Below are 19,079 nucleotides of genomic sequence, written 5' to 3' on the forward strand. Positions count from 1 at the left end.
GAAAGGTAAGTACAGTACAACAAGGTATTCTGAGAAAGGGAGAGGTCACCTTCACACAAATTTTGTTATAGCATCAAGTTATGATTTCTCTATTTTATTGTTATTGTTGTCAATATCTTGTTGAACATAATTTATGAAATATACTTTATTATAGACATGTATGTATAGAAAAAAAACATAGTATATATAAGGTGTAGCACCACCTACAGTTTCAGATATCTACTGTGGATAAGAGGGGACTACTACAGACTCATTTCCGCGTCACAGAAACCCTACTGTGCTGCTTCAGATGCTCTGAGCCTCAGCCTTTGAGTTCTTCCTTAGAGGCTCTAAATATGGAAGAGCACAGACAAGCCATCTACACTCTGCCCTGTCTAAATGCTTGACCCCAGAATCCATCAATTTAATAAACAGCTGTTTATGCCAGTAAATTTCAAAGTAATTTGTGATGCAGCTACAGTAACTGGAAAAACAATCTTTCATATTAGAATTTCTGATATCCTTTGCAAAACTACATTATTCCTACATTTCTTAAAGCAAATTGGAAAAGGAAGGGAAAAGCAACAAGAATATGGGAAACAGTCATTTCTGAAATGGTTTATTATAATGTGATTGAACATTCACTCTCTATCATTGACCCTCTACCCAGTCTGGGCCAAGAAGTTAATATTTTATAGGAGATGCAGCTAAAATTTCCACCAGTACCTTTTCTGAGAATAGGCCAGCAGAGTGCTTTTATTCCAGAGGAATTCTCTATGATCTTGCTTTGCTCTTGCACACACACAGGTAAGATGCCAAAATGCCCATTGATGTTATACCCACACTTCTGTGGCAGTTGTTAAACCTGGAATGTCATTTGAAGAAAATGCTGCCCTGCTCAGAAATACTCAAGTGCAAGAATGGCCACTAGTCAGAGGAGAGAGGAGTCCTCTCTGCTTATCTGATTTAGGGGGTGATACAGGAAGTTAGTCATTGATTGGCCTTTCCCTATGTGGTAGGGTTGTCTTGTTATGCTTATTCTTTACAAATCTCAATAACACACAAGAAAGTGAGAATTCCCACCTTTCAAGTAGGATATATTGATAGATTATATATTTACATTTCTATCCCCACCTACTTTCAGGATGGATTTGCAGGGTTTTTAATAATAAATGCAGAAATACAATAAAACCAAAGCCATTAACATAGACCAGGGTCACCACCCTTTTCCATATGGGGTCAGATGTGCTCTGTATGCCACTTTTTGCCAATCCCTGACATAAACTAAAGAATTAGTGATTAATCTCTTAATTCATATGGAAACTGCTTTAAGAAAGAAATTAAGAAAAATAAAAACCTAAACAAACTGACTCTACTCACACATTTGCCATCACTTTTTAGAGACAAAGAGAGTAAATAGCCTATTGTGGCCTTAGTCTAAAAGCATTAGCTCAGATTACCTCATTCTGACTATTTTTTTTATAGGCTAATAAGTACAACTTCTGTTCCATTAATATCCCAGTGCACAGGAAGCCACAAAATTACAAAACCTTTTCCCCTTTGTGTGTCAAGGATTTAAAAAGGCAGAATTGCTTGGATGGTGTCTTAGTTTACCCAAGCCACTATAACAAAATACCACAGACTAGTTAATTTATAAATAAGAGAAATTTATTGCTCACAGTTCTGGGGGTAGAGGAGTCCAAGATCAAGGCACCAGCAGATTCAGTGTCTGGTGAGGTCCCATTCCCTGTTCACAGATGTTCACCTTCTTTCTGTATCCTTACCAAAAAAAAAATCCTTTGGGTCTTTTTTTTCTAATCCCAGTGATAAGGGTGGAGCCCTTGCAACCTAATCACCTTCCAAAGGTTCTACCTCTTAATGCTAAGCCCTTGAAGATTAGGTTTCAGCATATGAACTGGGGGGCCACCAACATTCAGAACACAGCAGATGGTTCCTGGATTAGTTAACCAACCAGATTGGTCCCTTTTTATTAAAGACAAAAGAAAGACATCTCACAATATCAAGGTTAGGAGGACCAGAATGCATCCATACAAATGTGTCTGGTGCCCATCACACAAATATAGAAGAGCTAAATAAAGACTAATGCTTCTGGCATTTCTTATCTGAGGCAAACTCTTAAATATCCCAAAGGAATCTGAATGAACCCATTTTAGTGAAACTGAAGCAAAAGATTATACACATAAAAGTAAGCACGGATTCCAATTCCAGCTCAGTTACTCCCTGAGGGGCTTTGCCACTAACTAGCTAACCTTTCTGGTAAAAGAAAGGTAAGACCACAAACATGCCAGGGTTCTGAAAATGGAGAGAATGTAAGTCACAAGTGACACAATGCCAGGGGCACCACAGGCCCATGGCAAATGTGAACTCTTCCTCTTCCTTTCAGAAACTCTGAATGAAAGGCTAACCTAGCAAGCCTAGGATAGGTTTTTAAAGGAGAATGTGAAGGCCAGCAGCAACTAAACAGTACCATCATTTTAAAAGTTGGTTCTTTTAATTAGTATTTCATAGAATTATTTAAAATAAGGGATTGCCATATTTTAAGGCAAAAACAGATTCAGCACAGAACAGCTCCCACTGACTAAACCAATGAAAATTTAATTAAATAATACCCAACCAAAAGACAAGTTAATATTTGATTCAGATTTTAAAGGGAGATGGTTCTGATGACACAGAGATGACAGTGGCACAAACATTGCACCCCCACCATGCCTTCTTAACTCAGGCACATGCCATTTATCAACTCTGTAGATGCATTAAACATGATTGAGCAAGAGAATCCCAAACACATCTGTGTTCAAGTTTCATATGCTCTTTTGAACTGCTAGTGCCATTCCAATCAATGCCCCCAAAACACATCATCTAACATACCAAAAGTTCCCATTATAAGGCAAGGGTTAGAGAAACACATGTCTTCTGAATTTTATAAGGTTCACACAAGTTTAATCCTCATGTTATTTTAATTCCAGGAACCAAATGAAAGGCTACCTTGGGGGGAGGGGGTGAGACACTAGTTTTAAATCTGTAAGGCCCTTTCCTGATTCCTATTGTTTTCTTTCTCCTGCCTCATTCAGTAGTTCACAAAAACAGCACTTGTTATACCTAGGAATAAAAAAAATAGAAATTATCTTTAAAAATTTCAGAAAAACATAGGGCTACGATTGCAGCTCAGTGGTAAAGCACGTGCCTAACGATGTGAGGCACTGGGTTCAATCCTTAGCACCACACAAAAATAAATAAATAAACTAAAGGTATAAAAAAATACAACAACCCCCTCCACAAAAATTCAATCTTATTTTCAATATAATTGATCATGTATGTCTCCTGCAAATAAAATTAATTTTATTTAAAAAAAAAAAACTTCTGAAAAACATTTTATTTTTCACAGCCAGAACATAAACTCACACTTGTGCTTCAAAACACAACAAAAAGCTAAAGGGAGATTTTTCTTCACTATATATTTTCATGTATATACATATGTGTGTGTGTGTACATACACACATGCACATTCACACATTTGTGTCTGTGTATGTGTGTGATCCTGACCAACACACCTTCAAGATTCTTTATTCATTTAAGCACATGCAAAACCTGCTTGTAGTTCATCAAATGTTATCAAAATCTCTCCTGTCCCTCACTCACTCAATGCTAAATTATACTTTCAATGGAAAGGAAACTATAAGTAATTTCTACAAATAAGAGATGAAAGGAAGGAAAGAAAGAAAGAGGGAAGGAAGGAAGAAAAGGGGAGGAGGGGAGAGAGGGAAGTTGGTTAGCATTAAGAAACATGGATCAGGAGCTGGGGCTATAGCTCAGTGGTAAAGCGCTTGCCTAGCATGCAGGAAGCACTGGGTTCGATTCTCAGCACCACAAAAAAATGAATAAATAAAATAAAGGTATTGTGTCCATCTACAACTTAAAAAAAATATTAAAAAGAAAAAAAGAAACATGAATCAGGGCATCTCATTAGACAAACCTTTGTAGTAAATTTGAGGTACCTACAGAGGTTTGAAAATGAACAGTCTCTATCTACCTTGAGAAAGGCTGAGTCCAAAACGACATAGCATTGTGTCTCAAAACCTTTAGACCACTCCAATAAGCTGAAATGCTTGCAGCATGTGGGAAACCCACAGCAGTGAGCCTTGCTTCCATTTTGCACGTAAAGGGAAGTGCCTGAGGTGATCGCTTGTCTTCCTGCCTAAGAGGCAATGTCCTGGCGGGTGAAGCTAGGCACTATTTAACTTCTTATTGGTCAATAACATGCCCCAGCAAGCAATAAATATGCCCTGACCCTGCAGCTGCCCTTTAGCACTACATGCATCATTGATCTTATGGGTCCTTGGAAAACAGCCAATCTGAATAAAGCTAAGCAGAGGCCAAGTGCTGCTTTCCAATGCCTCCTTACAATTCCTTAGTAACTGCAACCAGAAATAGAGCACTTGGCCAATCACCACATCATGGAGGTCAGAGTGACAGTGTTACCTCCATGAGAAAGAGGGGGAGGGAGGGGGAGGGACACAGATTCCACATCCACGAGAGAAAGTGATCTGACCCATAAAACAGCAAAAGCCCCCAGTCTACACAAGTACAACTAGGAGTCCAACATATCCTAGAAAAAGGTAGATCTAGAAGAATAGAAAGAGAGAAAAATCATTCTCTATACTCCTAAATGTTTTCTTCATTTGATAATAAAATTATTTCATACATAAAACATCTACAATAAAACATACACGCAGCCAGTTCCTGGGAGGTCCCTGCCAGGTGAATAGCACCAGACAGCTGAGTATTTTTAATCTTTTGACATCAACAGGATATCATTTTTAAATAATTTTATTTATTAATAGTAAGAAAAAAAATGTAGTGAAAGCAAAATATGATTTTTAAACTCAGATTACAGAGGATAGGAAAGGCAGCAGAACACAACAGACACTAGTATGGCAATATGTAAATCAATGGATGTGTAACTGATGTAATTCTGCAATCTGTATATGGGGTAAAAATGGGAGTTCATAACCCACTTGAATCAAAGTGTGAAATATGATATATCAAGAAATTTGTAATGTTTTGAACAACCAACAATAAAAAATTTAAAAAAAAAATTAAAAATAAATAAATAATAAAAACTCAGATTACACTTTCTAAGCCAATGATTCAAAGATCAGGTTTGAAATGGAGAGATCTTCTTCTCCTGATGCTTGGAATTAACAACAATCACAGCTGCATGGGAAATCTAATAAAGTCATGGGAATCTATGCAGAAGAGCATTTGGCACTGAACATATTAAACCACGCCTGAACTTCTGAATCTCACCACTGATTTCAGAAGAAAGTATTTTACTGAAATTCACTAATACACAGCCACTTCCCTGACATCTATTGGTTGTTCTTAAAAACTTACCAGGAGAAACTGAGTTTCTATGTTTTTAACAAATTTTTAAAAGAAAAGTACTACAACTCCAGTCGGAACATATTTAGACAGCGTAAAACATTCATTTTTTTCAATGGTGCTGTAAAATGAGAAAATCTAACAATGAAATATTTCCAAATAAACTGTTTTCAAATTCATTTTTCCTCAGCGCTAATTTCTTTCCAAAAAAATGACATTTTTAATGCATTAGCTGTCATCTTCACATGAAGAGTTAAACTCAACATCTGTTTGCTTCTTTCCAGATGTTTATTAAAATTCCAACAGGCCACTAAGAAATGAGACTTTTCTAAATCCCAAGCACCATTAGAACTTTTGGCACAATGTTTATGGGAATCTGGACTCTTTAAGTCAAGATCTGAAAAAGAAAGAAGGGATAAGGAAAGAAAACCATGAAGTTCCTTAAAAACACAGCTAAATTTACAGCAAGCTCAGAGATTTGGCCAATTGTATCCATAAACTCAAAAATATTTTATAGACTTTCAAATTTTTTTATTGCCTGCAAATCTTATTTTCCCCATAATCAGACATAAATGTTCAAGTCAAAATATACATTTAATCCACTTTGGTTTCAATTTAAATATTGTTCTACATAAAAGATGCCAACACACTATTTGTTAGGTTTTTAAAGGAAAAAATCCCACAGAAAAGCCGAACTCATTTGAAATTGACCTCCAGCATAGCTAAATAATAGCCTTCATTTTCAGTTTTATTTACTTTCAAACAAGGTATATTTTCATGTTTTTGTACTCATCTATACTTTTGCTTTTAACACAAAGAATAGAAACACAGTGTTACCACCACATTCTAATATGTTGACAATTTTTTAATGAATTGTAGATTAAACATTCTTCTCTGAAACTTCACAGTACTGAACAACTAGGCCTCTTAAAGAGAGTTTGAAGAGATTTTGTAAAGTTTAAGCAAAAAGATCAGAAGTCCCTGGAAGAACTGAAAAAGAATAAATGCACCAAGAGCAGAAGCAGAAAAAAAATATGAGGAACCCGCAATGATCCAAAAAGGACAAACCCCATTTTAATTTATTTAAATTTTTTATCTTCCTCAACCAGAATGTAAACTCTCAAAAAGAGGGATTCACATGCATGTGTGTCCATATATGTCTATATGCATGCATGTGCTGTTGCATATGTGTATGTGCAAGCACGTGTGTGTAAGCATGTTAATTACTGGTCCATCTTGAAGACCCGGCATGGTTAGCTTCTAGATAAATATTCAGAATCTAAACAATTATCTGTTGGAAGGATGGGTGAATGCATTGAGAAAAAGAGAGAGTGGGCAGACTAGAAAACAAGTTAAAACAGTTTTTGGCTAAGGAGGAAGGAACATTAACATTCCAAACCTTTCAGTCACTAAGCAGAGAAAACTGACCAGAGTTGCACAGTGCAGATGTCCCACTGATCAATCCTTGCAAGCACATGTAACCCCTGTTCTCAGTCCTTATGTCTGGAGTTTAGTGTGCCCAGTATGCTAACCAACACCTTAGGCTTCCCTTCCATCACAAACCCAGGAAGTTCCCTTTTGTTTTAATCTCAAACAATTCACCCCTACCTGGATGCAATTAGCTTACTCACATTCTCTAAGAAATGAGTAATCTGCATTACTGGTCTTCAGATATGCTGACAATTTTCCTGAGAAGTTAGGGTGAAGTATTTTGACATATGGAATCTGGGGCCAGAATTTGTCATTCATAATGATACTGAAGGTTCCAAGCATTTACTGAGCACCTCCTGGGCCACCACATCCCACTGTGTATTTATCCAACAGGATCGATTTTTTTCCCCCACACCTGGAAGGGAACACTGTTATCACACTTTTACATGGGGATAGGAGAGACAAAGCCCTTAGATAAAATTAACTTGCAGGAGATCACAGAGTTAGAGAGTGGCAGCCAGGACTCAAGGTCCAAAGCTCATATTCCTGTGTGTGAACACCTGACTTGTGAAAGCTGGTGGTTTTTATGCATGTGGGTGGCCCAGCCATGTGGATCATCACCTGTTCAATAATGTTTCTTGTGACTGAAGCACACCTCAGACTTGTTTGCAACTAGACTACTCAGGATTACAACAAACCCCTTATGTTAGAGCTTAAGAAAAACAACTTTGAAGGGTACTCATCACAGCTTGTATGCCTGGGTTCCCAGCAGTTTCTTAGCTCTAGGTATCAAGCACTATCGATTACAGCACAGCAATTCAGGAACAGCACCGACAGGAACAGGAACAGCAACAGCAGCAGGTAACAAGTATATGCTACTGAGCATGTGCCAGCCTCTGTCCTAAGGACTTTGCACATGCCATTCATTGACCCTCACAGCAGCTAAGATAGGAAATTTTTATTCTGCCCATTTTACAGCAGAAAATTCAGGCAATAAGCTGTCAAGGAAGTTCATGATCCAAGGTCACACAAACTAGTAAGGGATAGAGCCAGGATCTGCTCATGTCAAACTGGGTTCTCCACCATTATATAAATTGTTTTCTGAGAAAATAGGCCCTTTCACTTTTCCTTCTACATGACGTGTAAGTGAAGATTGACTTTGAATTCTTCAACAGGGAAAGGATCATCTGGGAAAATAGTACACCTTATGCTCTTCATTCATGACAGAGAACCTTCCCCTTACAAATATGGTCTCCAATACATAGCACTTATTAATATGCTCCAGATATCACTAAGCAATGGTTTACAGCAGGTGTCCATCAAGCAGCATCAACAATACCATGCAAGAGAACATTGCTTGTACTCTACAGGTGGGAACATACTTAAAATAATGTTAACATGTGCTTGTTGGGGTGCAGCCTCTATAAAGGTGTTAAATCCTTCAGATGTATTCAGCTAGGTTTCCCATCAAGTTTATAGGGCTCTGGAAAGCAATTTGTTATCCCTCTTGCATCTCTCCCTCTTTGCAAGCCAGGCTCTGCAGAAACCCAACCATTCAGTGTTTCACAAGGAGTGGGTCTCCTTCAAGTCGCTGTCAGAATGACCCCAGGAACTTTCTTTCTGCCTGTTGTGTGACAACATCAACAATGGGGAACTCCACCTTTCCTGCTTCTGTTGAGATCAGATGTGTTAGAATCATTAATATCTTGGCTGCAGAGAATCTCAGAACTCATACGAGGCCCTGAAGTTACTGAGTACAACTAAAAGGATAAAATGTTTGAAGTCAGAAAACGTGGGGGTGGTGGATACCAGCACTACCTTCGGGGCACATCACCTGTTCTGTCTTGCTGGCTGTGAAGGGGATGTGATACTTTACCTACCTCTAGTAATGCTGCAAGGGTCAAATAAAATAATAATGGAAAGCAACTGTGGTTCAAGAACACCGGAACAAGGTCAGACCGAGTTCAAGTTTCATGTTGTCCTAACACCTTTCAATGAAGGACACGGGCTAATGTCATCTAAACTCTGAGACTCGTTTTCATCATCCATGAAACACTAGGCACCTCATCTTAACAATTGATTTTGGGAGAAAAAAGACTAGAATCCACTTCTTTGAACCCAAGCCAACACCACAGACGACAGCCTGCTGTGACTCAAGTTGAGAGGGTCTGGGAAAATTAGGGAATTCATGCCCCATGAGAGGGCTTCCCTTCCTTAGGTCCAGGAGACTCTTTCCAGATAGAAATACAAGCCTTGTATTTCTGCCAAATCTTCCAACTTTTCAACATAAGTACAGAATCCAGATTTTCATGTAATATCTCCCAATTGTTAGAGTTGGAGATTAGTTTAATTAAAAAACAAAAAAGCTGATGGCCATAGAGAACATGTCTACAGAGAGATTACATAAGAACCATTGTACCTGTTTGGGAGTACAATGAAGAGTTGAGTTAAAAGACTCCAAAGAAATCTCAGAGGATCTTGACTAGCTCTGAAAACTTGGTGAAAACCAGGGGCTCCCACCCAGCAAGCCAATACCAATGAAAGCATGCCAACAGTTTCACGGAGCTTCAGAGATTTGGGATACCATTTTTTTTTTTCCAGGAATGTGAATCTTGTCAAAACTAATCAAGAGCAGAAGGGCTAGTCAAAAACTCCTAAAGGGCTGGGATATAGCTCAGGGATTAGCATGCATACGGCCCTGGGTTCAATCCTGGGGATACTTCTCAGTTGAAGGAAGAAAAAGAAGGCAAGCAGGCAGGTTTCTTGGGAATAAAGAACAAAATCCATCTATGGACTCATAATTCAATGGTCTATTGGGAGGTGGTGGAAAATTTAGGAGGTGGGATGTAGAGTGTAGTACACCACTGGGAGAATGCCTTGAAAGGGTAAATTTTGTCCCCTGCCCATTCCTCTCTTTTTTCTCCCTGCTTCCTGGCCACCATACCAAGTGACAATAGATATCCTTCAAAACAGTGCACCAAAATAATTCTTTCCTCTTTTGAGTTGATTTTCTCAGGTATATTGTCACAGTAACAGAAAGGTGACTAGCACATCTGTCACCCCTTATCATACATGTGTACACGTGAGATAAATGCTAAGCAGATGATCCGCCAGGACATTTAAAAAGAAATGTGGAAGCAGGCATTAATGTGGATGTCCTAAAGATTTGTGGAAACCGACATCTGAAATGAGGTTTATATATAAGCCATCAGCTTACCAGGGACAGAGGCCAACAGTGCCCAGAAGCCACAACAAAATAGTGACTTTAGGAGTCTACATGTCCTTTCTGTTAGTCAGCTCTCTTTGTTGCATTGACTAAAATAACTGACAAGAACAACTTAGAGGAGGAAAAGTTTAATTGGGGCTCATGGTTTGAGGTTCAGTCCATGAGTGGCCAACTCAGTTGCTCCAGGCCCAAGGTGAGGCAGCACATCATGGTGGAAGATCATGGCAGAGTAAAGCTGCTCACCTCATGGTAGCCAGGAAGCAGAGAGAAAGTGAGAGGAGCCAGGGACAAAATACATAACCCTCAGGGCACAGCCCCACCTCATCTGCCTTGGTCCAACCACACCCCACCTGCCTACATTTACCACCCACTGCTTCACTCAAATTATTAATCTGGAGCTGGGGCTGGGGCTGAGTGGCAGAGCGATTGCCTAGCACATGTAAGGCACTGGTTTCAATCCTTAGCACCACACAAATATAAACAAAATAAAGACATGCTGTCTATCTACAAAAAAACATTTTTTAATTATTAATCCATTAAATGAACTGATCCACTGATTAGGTGATAGTACTCATAATGCAATTATTTTATTTCCTGCATGAACATAAGAACTTTTGAGGAATGCCTCATATTCAAACTATAACATCCTTTCAGGTTGAAAGTGCCTCCTCAGTGCCTTGGGAAAGTAACCACATCTCTCAGATCCTAACACTCATCTAATAAACAACCAGTGTCCTGGAAATGCCAAATTCTTGGCAGCCAAGGTTACCTTAGATTTGGAAGGAAAAACAAAAATTTCTCTAGATCATATGTTCCCATTTTCAATACTGGAAAACAAGTCTATAGGAGATTCATGGCTCTGGTCCACAAAGGAAAAGTCAAGAAAAGGAGGTGGAGAAAGAGTCAATCAAAACAGGTAAGTGACCAGATACCAGCCAACCTTCCCAGGCGTAAGCAGTATTTGCATACTCCAACATTCCATCTACTGGACCAAAAGTCTAGCTAGTGGTAAAACACAGGGCTAGGAAGAGGTATTGAAGAAACTGAGTCCTAGAAAGTAGTCAAGAATTACAGATAGATGAAGAGCTTGTGAGCCAAATCCATGGGCTCAGTTATAGAGTTAGAACACTCTTTGTCCATTAGTATCTTCATTTGCCTGTTGAAAGACAGGTGTGAGGACTTGGAAGTTGGCGGGATATCTATACATTTTCTAATATTTTTGCTTACTCTAACCAGCAGGCTTCAACTTCACCTTTCCCCAAATCTCATGCAAATAAGGAAAAAAAAAAAAAAAAAAAAAAAAGGCATTCTGACCACCAGCTGGGAAGAATTCCAAGCATTAACTGTTTACAAAGAAAACCAACATAAATTTCACTTGACTGTATTACACTGACATCCCAAAATCCATCTCATCTATTTAAAACGGGAAACTTTAGAGCAGTTACTCCTGATATTAGTCTCCAGGTCCTTAAGTAGCACATTTCACCTGGTGCATCACACTTAGCTGGGAGGCTTCTGCTGCACTGAGCGATTCTCACTGGCAAGGTCCTTAAGTGTTATCACAGCCTCCCTGGAGCTTCATGAAATGTGCAAGGACTCTCAGCTCGCTCCTTCTCACCCTACCCCATCTCAGGCTTCAGTTTCTGCTTTTGCTAGAAGCTACTTCTGTGGCAGACTCTGCCAGTGCCAAAGTTCACTGTGCCACCCCAAGGCAGAAGCAAGATCAGAAGCAAGTGAGGTAATTCAACTCTCTGGTAACATGACACTGAGAAGACAACTGGAGAGTGAGGGAAAGAAGAGAAGCAAGGGAAAATGAGAGTCAGAGACACACACAAGAAAATCTGCATGCAAAGCAGGAAGACATCTATGGGTCAAGCTCTGCTGCAGCAGCCAATTCACAAGAAGCATTAAGCTTATATGTCACCTTTTCAGAGAGACTCTCACCATAGTCAAAGTCCCATGTGTCCCTATCTCCTGCCAGAGTATTCTCCGCATGACACCTGCCATTGAAAGTGTTCTCCCTCTGCTGATGTCTATTAACCACCTCCCTATCCAGAATGCAAGCTGCAGGGAGGCAGGAAGAGTGCTGGTCTTGCAATACTCTATCCCCAGGGGATTGAAGTGTGGCTGGTACATAGAAGGCACCTACTAAAGAGTTCTGTAACTAACACCAATGGGTGCATAGTTGGAGTTACACAATAGCTATCTTCATTTTAAAATGTACCTGTAAAACCAGATTTCTATGAATCAAAACTCATTTCTCACACCACCTTAGGGTGTGGAGAAGTGGAAAAGAATTGAGCAACTACTGGGTCCGAGTCACCATGTCCAGCATTTGATAGACAATATTTCACTGAATTCCCAGGAGATCAGCATTAATAGAATTTCAGAGTAGGAAAATGGGTTCAGAGAAGAATAGAAAATAACTTACCCAAGTCCCATATGTGGAAGGTGATCATTTCTTGTCTGCCCGACTCCAAAATTCCACATCTTTCATTCTCCTCCTCTCCCACTCCTGGCCCGGGTTCTGACTCCCTCCGAAAGGCTTTCATTTGGGTTTCCTAAGATCAGGTTCCCCTCTGACACGCCTCCATGACATATGGTTAATATTCACTTCAAGACAAACTCTGAACTGCATCTTTGATCTCACTGTTTCAAGGAACCCCTTTAATCACAGTTTAATGGGAACAGTCTGTTTTCATAAATGGCTCTAGAAGGGAGGACATTTGTGGCTTTTGGGGTCCTATGGAGAGGATGAGAGACCATGAGAAGCAGCTGGCCCTGGTGGGCAGAGAGATGCTCACACCTGCAGCAGCAGGCACCCTGGCGACGAGCAGGGGCAGGGTGGCACAAAGACCTGCTCTCAGGCCCAGGGCTTCCCCCTCTTCACACAGCATGAACTACCCACCACTACGTTTCTCCTTTCTTTAAAGTGCTTGGTTTTCACTTACTAATGAAGGAAGCTCACAGAGGCAGCCCTTTACTGGCCCTCACCCAAAGTAGGGGACCCCAGGTAAGCACATGCCAGGTGTCAATTTTAAATCCAAAGAGACTCTGCAACCAAAGAGAATTAAGACTGCTGAAAGTCCCTCTGTACACAGAAGGCAGGTGATAGGGCTTCTTCCCCTGGACCAAGAACTGACTCCTTGAGAAGCCCCTTGGTATCCTAAATTTTCACGGGTATCAAAAGTCACATCTGGGGTAACCCCTTTCCTGGAAGCTGCTATTCCTAAGACTAACTGGAGTCCTGACTTCTTCACTGGCTCGGAGACTCAACGTCATTTAGGTTGCTGGCTTCCCAAAGCCACACAGCAGATTTCCCCACCACCACCTGACAAGGCAGTCAGCAGGGGAAGGGACATGCATCTGTGGCAGTAGCAGTAATGAGAACAGGGCCGGGGGAAAAACTGCATCTGTGCACATCACTACTATGTGGTCTGGAGCTGGGCACATCACCTCTTGATCATAGGTTTCCTCATCTTTAAACTGGGGATAATAAGGGCTGGGGATATAGCTCAGTGTAAGGCACTTGCTTAGCATGTGCAAGGAAAGCCCTGGGTTCAATCCCCAACACTACAAAAAAGGTGGGGATGGGGGAGGGAGCAGTGGTGACAATTAAAAAAAAAAAAAAAAAAAAAAAAAGATCTCCCAGGGCAGCCTATAAGAATGATGTGCAAATTAATCAAAAAATAATTATTAATTTTCTCAGAAAAATTTTACACTAGGATTTGTGGTTGTATTCTGTTATTTAACTCACCCTTGTGCTATGATTCTACTCATACCCAAAACAAAAAGCCTTTTCCTCAATGTTGTAAAAAGCAGTGGCCTCATGCTCTGCATCACTAGGAAGGTGTCTGATGCTCTTGTTCCTAACTCTAAATGTAAGCAAATGAAAACATCTGTGCTAGCAGTCAAGGAAGTATGAGTACCTGTGAGTGTTCACTGATTTAGAACAGACTCTATTCTTAACCTGGGCTATGTTATATTTACCTAAGAAGAGAGGACTTGAGTAGTAAAGCCATTCACTCTAGCCCCCCAAGAAAGCACACCAAAACGTGGCCCTCAGAAAGCAGGAATGGACTTGGAGTCAGAAGTCAAAAGGGTACAAACCCATAGCCTGAAAACCCACCATCTGTGGATAAGTAAGTTAGACTTAGTAAGTTCAAATACAGGATGCACAGTTAAATGTCCACTAAAAAATGAAAATGAAGGTCCACTAATTTTTTAGCATAAACATGTTCAGATATATTATGGCATTTACTAAAAAGTGTTCATTGTTTATCTGAAATCAATATGTCACTGGGCATTTGGTATTTTATCTAGCAGCCTTTATATCCAGAATCTACCTGATATAGGAGAAAGATCATGGATTTGGGGGTTAAACAGACCTGTGTTGGAATCCTGGTCCTACCACAAACTAACTGTGTAGCCCCTGAGAGTCACCAGAACTACCCACCAAGTGACATACCTGTAAAGAGCAAAAATAACACCTCACAGGTTAAATGAAATAAAGGCGATGATGATGGAAATAATAGCTACTAAATGAGGCTGCTTCATTCATTAAGTGCTCATAAAATAGTTTTTTTGCTCCTTGATCCTCAAATACTTCTCAAATGTAAAAATGGGGTTAAAGATATTAGTAATAAAATTCAAATACATTTTTCTACTTGAGCCTTCCTCTCAAACACCTCACGGGAAACCTCAAGAATTTATTTTCTTTCGGTTGACAAAATGCCCCCTCTCTCCTACTCAAAAACAAGAAGAAGAAGAAAAAAAAAAGTCATTTTTGGTCTGTCTGGTTATGATAAATGTGTTTTATAGGAAATAGCCTTGAATTTCCTCTCAAGAGTTCATATACTCTCTCCCTCACATCTTTGCATACCCTAAGCCAAGATTTTTTTAAAATGTGGCCCAAGGACACCAGCATTGCAACCAGCTGTGGTTTCAAAGGACTTCTCTAAGCCTTACCACAAAACTAGCCAATCAGATTTTCTGGGGTAGAACCCAGAAAGTGCCATTCCTAAAGTCTGGGCACCATTACACTAAATCCTCAACCCTGGGCCCAAGAGTCACGCCTCTGGGCCAGACTCACTATCCTTCAAAGAAAATAACTGGACCCGGAATCTTCCACAAGGGACGAGAATGGCAAATTCTAGAGCCATCTGGTAAAGGGAGTTTCAAAGCTTGTATATGAGGAAGAGACCAGCTCATCCAACACTCTGTTTTGGAGCATTTGTGTCAAATTGACATTCCAATTTCAAGACCGTACATAAAACCCCATTCAATTATTTAGCACTATACAGATTTTACATAACTCTTGAAGTTACTGACTCAATTCATTTTCCTTCGAACTACAAGACAGATTAATCTAAAATGAATTAAGACAGGCAACCAGAAGTAATGTTAGCACAGCCAGTAAACAGTCTTCAAACTGCTGGATCAGTAAGCGGCTTACAATCCTCACAGGCACAGCCGCCACATCTGCTCAACAATCGAATCTCACAAGCCAGAGAGTCAGGAGCCTTGTTTGTCCACCCCCATGGAAACTCAAGGGAGTGAATAATGGCCCCAGAGCTTTCACTCTTACTGATAAGTATTATTTCTTCCCCAAAAAAGAATATGAAGCCAACTTGGGTACCAGGATTTCAAGTTATATAAAAATTCACAAATGTCTCTACTTGTCTATAATGTGAGGCTTCCCACAATCTGAAAAAAATACGTATTTCTGAAATACTCTAATTGCTTAGAGTCCAGTAGTGAATAAAAACAAAGAAACAATTATAAGAGATATTAGAAAGTATTACAATGGCGGGGCGGGGGGGATTACAGTGAGAAGGGAAACATCAAAGCCAGATGTGGAAGGAAGGAATATCAGAGAAGATGACATCTAAAAAGGAAGGGGAACTCAGATGCTATGAGTTGTGTTTCCCAAAAAGATATGCCAGTATCCTAACACCTAGGACCTCAGTATGTGACCTGACCAGAAAAAAAAATGGTGTATTACAGCTATAACTCCTATCCTGGGATTGGCTGGGCCCTTAATCCAGTGTGATCTGTGTGTGTATGTGTGTGTGTGTGTTGCTGGGGATTGAACCCAGAGCCTTGTGCATAAGAGGCAAGCATTCTACCAAATGAGCTATGTCCCCAGCCCTGATTGGGATCCTTATAAGAAGAGCTGAGAGAATGTGAAACAAAACTCCAGAGGCACACAGAGGCAGAGGAAAAGGTGGTGGGGAGGGGGACGGCAGGGCAGATGCAGAGACTGGAGTTAGCTGCCCAACACCAAGAAGGACCACCAGAAGCTGCCATAGGCAAGGAAGAGTCCAGAGGTTTTCAGGAAGCAGGGGCCTGCCAACACCTGGATTCTGGATTTCTGGGCTGTCGTTTAAAGCCAACAGGTTGGCAGTACTTTGTTACAGCAACCCTAGGAAACTAACATAGTAGGAGTGAACCCAAGGGGATGGGGTCCCTGCATGAGTACCAACAGGTACAAGACCTGGAGGAGAAGGGAAGACCACCTTGGTCCAGGAATGCAGTCAAGGCCACCTTCTGCTGTGTCATGCCATCCAGAAGGCTCCCTCCAAGGAACTAAGCCAACCTCCAGCAGAGCAAACAAGAAACATGAAAAGCCTGATAGTAAAAATTACCTCCAACTTAAGAAACACAGTTTTCAAAATTGTCAACATTTCTGACGGCAAAAAACAAACAGTGTTCAAAGCCATCACAAAATTTTGAGTTAGTGATTAGGGGAGAGAGACTATAACCAGCCTTCTCTGGTTCTAGTGACACATTCTGCTTTATTGTTGTTGTTATTGTTACCAGGGATTAAACTACTGGGGTGGGGGGGCGACCACTGAGCCACATCCCCAGCCCTATTTTGTATTCTATTTAGAGACAGGATCTCACTGAGTTGATTAGCGCCTCATTTTTTGCTGAGGCTGGCTTTGAACTTGCGATCCTCCTGTCTCAGCCTCCCGAGCAGCTGGGATTACAGGCATGTGCCACTGCGCCCTACAACATTCTGCTTCTTGATCTTAGTCCTGGGTAGTGAAATGGATCACTTTGTGAAAAAAACATCAAGATGAATCCTTGTGACTTGTGTATTTACCTGTATTCATGATACATTTACAAAATCTCCAGTGAAAGGGGGAATAGGTACCAGTTTGATGAGCTGGTGAGATCACCGATAAAGATGGCAGTCATCTAGAACTGAAAATATGGCCTTCCTTTTGTTTGCTTGGGTGCAAATCTGATCGTGGTAGAAGGATTTTTAAGCCTCCAAGACATTACTAAGTAAAACCTACCTCATTCTCCCTACACATTAGCCTCTCTTTTGTAGGCTAATTAAAAAGCTTGTCTCAGCTGGCCTGGGTTAATAATAGAACATTACTTCATATTTAAACAACAGATCTCAGTTTTGAAAGGTTTTGTGTCTTATAAAACCTTGGGCTTTATGTAAAATGGAAGAGTTCTGTGATGCATGTTTTTACCTGAGTTGCTAAAGTAAACAATAAGAAAGACACAAAGATTCAGGATTCTGCCTCTGTATCTATCTGCCTTTCGCTGGCTGGCATGTGAACACTCTCACCACTGGTTTGGAAAGCAGATGAAAAATATTTAAAATGAGCCCCACAGCCTAATGAACAAAACAGGTATCAGATAGAAAACCTCCTAATTGGAAGATTACATTTTTAGTTATAACCCCAAAATGGCTTTTGCAAATTATCAAAGCAACTCAAATCTGCACAATCTTAATTTAAAGCAACATAATTCGAGGCTGCGGGGAACCTAATTGCTGGCTAAGCAACTGTTTCCAACCGTAATTGGTTCAGCACAAACCTGCACACAGTCATGTACACACATGCTCAACCACCTGACGTGGTCGGCATCTGGAAGGAGCCCAGAATTGCCAAAAGAATCTTTGGAAAAATGCAACGAAAGGAATGAGCCCTCGTGCAGAATTTTCCATGCATGGGCTCAGAGCAACTTCACTTTCCAGAATGTTTCCCCAAAATGTCAAGAAGAAAATTAATGCCATTTCTTACACAAGGTTCCCACCTCCCAACCCCTATGACTAATTTCCACACTTCTGAGAAATTCTCAATAACCTATAACAGAACACTGTGACATATATACATACCAATAAAGACAAATGTTCAGGTGTATGTTAGGAGTTAAACCCCAGTACCTCTGCATGTGAGCTTATTTGGAAATAAGGTTATTGCAGATACAATAAGTCAGAATGAGGTTGTACTGAATCAAGGTGGACCCCTGAGCCTGTCTCACTAGCATCCTTATGAGAAGAGGAATTTGGACACAGACACACACGCACACAAACATAGAGAAAAACAAGGAATGCCAATGTTTTCTGGTCAACCACCAGAAGGTAGGTGAGCGATATGGAAGGTACTATACCTCCTGCAACACTTGTAACCCTGCCAACATTTGATCCTAGATTTCTGGCCTCCAGAACTGTCATGTTTGTGTGCTGTAAGCCACTGAGTTTATGGACTTTGTTATGGCAGCCCTAGCAAACACGGTGTAGAGACACAAACCTCTGACTACAAAGCTCTGTGTGCCACTCTGTGCTACTTGTATATGCAAGTACAGAGAGTCACCTACCAGTGAATAACCTCAGTTCTTCCTAAACCCTTGGTTGTTTGATTTGCAATAGCTCTGCATAGAAGAGGGTAATCACAGGCCTGAGGAAACTCTGACTCACAATCCCAAGAGACTGACGTTCCAAACTTTGTCATGCAGCCCTGAATTCACTTCAGCTCTGGGAAACTTCAAATCCCAAAGAGAACACAATCTGGTTTTCTCTCTCTTCCTTCCAATACAGATGCAGGTATAATTTAATAATGGTGCCCTGCTTCCTGAGTGCAATTAAAAATGGCCTTCATTACTCCTCTGAATGAGTGTGTTTTATAATGCTGCAATCTATGGTTCAATAAAAAAGCAACTACAGCACCTATCACGGCTAAGCTGTAAAAAAGTGATCAATGTGCTTTTGGTACCTCCAGAGGCAGAGGAGGGGGAC

General features: G+C 40.4%; 1 protein-coding gene and 1 long non-coding RNA gene across 2 annotated transcripts in view; both read right to left on the reverse strand.

The window, feature by feature from the left end:
• Ext1 (exostosin glycosyltransferase 1) overlaps window positions 1-19,079 on the reverse strand; it is a 265,489-nt gene that overhangs the window by 165,108 nt on the left and 81,302 nt on the right. The window lies entirely within an intron of this gene.
• LOC125616527 overlaps window positions 6,460-19,079 on the reverse strand; it is a 37,544-nt gene continuing 24,924 nt past the window's right edge. The window contains exon 2 of the long non-coding RNA XR_007347168.1: window positions 6,460-19,079. This exon is cut by the window's right edge and continues 7,657 nt beyond it. This is a non-coding gene — a long non-coding RNA (uncharacterized LOC125616527).

The sequence above is a fragment of the Marmota marmota genome, unplaced genomic scaffold, assembly GCF_001458135.2.
Source record: "Marmota marmota marmota unplaced genomic scaffold, marMar, whole genome shotgun sequence".
NCBI lineage: Eukaryota > Metazoa > Chordata > Mammalia > Rodentia > Sciuridae > Marmota > Marmota marmota.